This window comes from Helianthus annuus, chromosome 10 (genome assembly GCF_002127325.2).
Source record: "Helianthus annuus cultivar XRQ/B chromosome 10, HanXRQr2.0-SUNRISE, whole genome shotgun sequence".
Taxonomy (NCBI): Eukaryota; Viridiplantae; Streptophyta; class Magnoliopsida; order Asterales; family Asteraceae; genus Helianthus; species Helianthus annuus.
This window is the reverse complement of record NC_035442.2, coordinates 4,303,789-4,306,861: the sequence shown is the minus strand read 5'-3', so window position 1 is coordinate 4,306,861 and position 3,073 is coordinate 4,303,789. Positions and strand designations below refer to the sequence as shown.

The following is a 3,073-nucleotide window of genomic DNA, read 5'->3' as shown; positions in this document are numbered from 1 at the left end:
ATTTTAATTAGCAAAATTTCCAAGAAGCTACTAATCTTGGTTAGATAAGGCCTTTTGAAACTCCTTCTTCCGGGTGTGGCCCTCCTCACATGTCGGCGAGCCACTCCTCCACCTCCCTTGGAAGGAGAAAGGAGGGCTCATTTGCATTAGTTTGAGGAGTTTCGATTTCCGCTGAAATCTCTTGTGGGTGTTCCATGGGAGGTTCTGCTGGAAAGTCTTCCCACCCGGTAGGGTTGTTAACCCCGAGTGCCAAGTTCCAATCCTGTTGTGGAAGGACTGGTTCCATCGGGGGTGCTACAAGAATATTTAACCTTTGGTGCAAGAGGTTAATTTCTTGGAAGCTGCTTTCGAGCCCCACCGTAAGATCGTTAATACGGTCAATTAGGACCTCCTCTACTGACGTCATTTCGTCGAGAGCCTCCCTTAATGCTATCACATAGTGCACAAGTGTAGCTTCAACGGAGGGCCTCCTTCCTCTTCGGCTGTTTGATGAATGTACGGATGATGTTTCGCTATTTTCACTTGACATTCTACGAAAAATAAACCGAAAAACAGTTTATTTGATGAAACAGTATCTGGACACGGCCCCGTGCTCATTGAGCACGGCCCCGTGTTCATCTTTCTGCAGAATTTTGAAGCAAGGAATCTTGAAGTTTTAAGTTATTTTCTGAATTTATGTAGGCTTCTTGGATATTAATAACTTTAAACAATGTTACATAACATGTTTTTACCAAGATTCCTTGAACAAAACTCATTGCTTCCTACCACAAAGGTTGAAGAATTCAAACTTTTAATGGTAGTTCTTGGAGAAAGATTGTAACGCCCTAACACGTTTTAACCAAAAGTCGCAGCGGAAATACGAACTTAAAAATTCTCTTTCATTATATTCATTCTAACGTACTTAGAAATACATTAAATCACTCTTTTACATCAAATACTTTAACACATTCTGTAGATTTATAAAATTCTGACATACTTATATTATTTTACGTGACCACGCGCCCACACGTACAATCCATGACTTGACTCGATCTTAGACCGCTTACACTCCATGATGAGAATCCACAGCTCTGTACAACCTGTAGACACCACGTACAATCACATCATTAGTAACCGGTGTCATCATACATAAAATTTAAACATGCGTAATTAGGTGTCAACATATCATGCTTTCGCTCATGTTAATCCATCCCTTCATCCATTCAAACCACCCGCATTGGATTTCGGTGTCTACCTTTAACCTCCATTACAAGTATATCTGCATCCGCATTTCATTCTCAATAGGAAAACGGTTAGCATCATTAGATTTCATTCATACGAACATATTCATGTATACGCATAACAAGTCTTATTCATTTGTGCATATAAGTAAATTCCAAATCATGCATACATACCCCTTCTATCCATACAAGTACTTACAATTTACTTTCTACACAGTATTACTTACAAGTCCTAAATACACACGTCTATGTATGTAAATCGTATACACATAATTCTCCACATTTACGCGTTCTTAGTCATACTCTCCTATGAGTTCCAATTTCTTACTTACAATCAAACTCATGCCTATGCGTATAACTACTTATTTCATCTTTATGAATAATATCATCATGTAAGCTTCCTTCTTACCTATAATTAATAGAAACTATTTCTTAACCACTTTCGACTTATTTACCGTAAGCTTACCTTGTTACTTCCATCGTTTCATACTTTCTCACATGATTCACAATGGTCATTGTACTACATTACAATTTACATCTAAAGTGTAAGTCCGGGATACACTTACCTTGCGCGTCCGTATTTGCGTTCGCTTACTTGGTTGAGTCTTCTTAGTCCGTTAGCCTTCAACGCTCCATCCATCTCGACATGATTCCTATACACTCATGTCATTACATTCACATTCTTATTAGCATATATGCTTATACATGTGAACAACCATATCAAATTCACATCTAATATACGACCTACATAAAGCATACTTAACATCATTAATCCATTCAAACAGGCATAAAACATACTCGACATCATCCCTACATAATACTCACATGAACTATATCCATTTACCTACTACTTGCATACAATTTCACTTATTATTGTCTTTTAGACATTTCATCAAACACCTGGTGCGCGTATCATTTTCTAAGCATAATGTACAAGTGCTTTAAGCATGTTCTTCCTTATTTCATCTTATGAACCCTTACATTCAAGCAAAATCTCATAATCACAAATTCCACATCAAGTTTATCTATCTAAGCCTATCATACTACACCCTATATATCACAAAATCACACTATAACATCTTCAAGTTCATCATGATCATCATCTTCACACTCATGCAATGGGTTTTATTCTAAATCACCCAATTACTTGAATCTACTCATAACATAAGTTCTACTTGATGTTCTAACACCTCTACATGCTTAATTTCATACAAATTCATGGATTGATCATAACCCACTTCGAACAAGATCATCAAATCTAAATTTTAAGACATACCTTATGATCCCCTTGTGAAGGTGATCGTTAATTCATGTTCAGTTGTGAATTTGGACCTCATTCCACCCTTCAATTTGAAGATTTATCAAGAACAAGGGTTTGAACCCTTGTTCTTCTTCTTCCTGCTCGTTCCACGCACACACCAAGTATGTGTGTGTGTGTTTTCCTTTATTTAATAGATCATGTTTCCCTTTTTAACGGTTTTGGTCCCTTAAACTTCGTTTCAATTAATAATGAGACTTACACTCGTTATCTTGTTACTTATATACATGTCACCACTTGGTTAAATATTTCTAGTCAACTTTTATTTACGGTTCCGTTTTTACCCTAAACGGTATTTTACCCGGTTCCTTTATATTAACCGAGTTTAAATTATCAAACCCATTTTGGGGTGTTACAAAGATGAAGAAGAAGGAAATGGCTAGAAGAGGAAAGGACAAGATGGGTTGTTGGAACCTTCTTTTAGACTTACCTAGGATAGTTTGAGAGAAGATTCCTTCAAATCTCTGTCCCAAGTTGATCCAAATGTGCATAATTCTTGGCTGCATTTATAGAAAACGACAGCATCCTGGACACG

At 37.0% G+C, this 3,073-nt stretch overlaps 1 long non-coding RNA gene across 1 annotated transcript; it reads right to left on the bottom strand.

Annotated features, from left to right (window-relative positions):
- Positions 1–989: 989 nt before the first annotated feature.
- Positions 990–2,615, bottom strand: LOC110880598. Its single transcript, XR_002559387.2, has 3 exons — positions 2,497–2,615; positions 1,787–1,873; positions 990–1,079 (listed from the first exon to the last, which is right to left on the bottom strand). It is a non-coding gene; the product is annotated as an uncharacterized LOC110880598 (long non-coding RNA).
- Between the last annotated feature and the right edge of the window lie 458 nt (positions 2,616–3,073).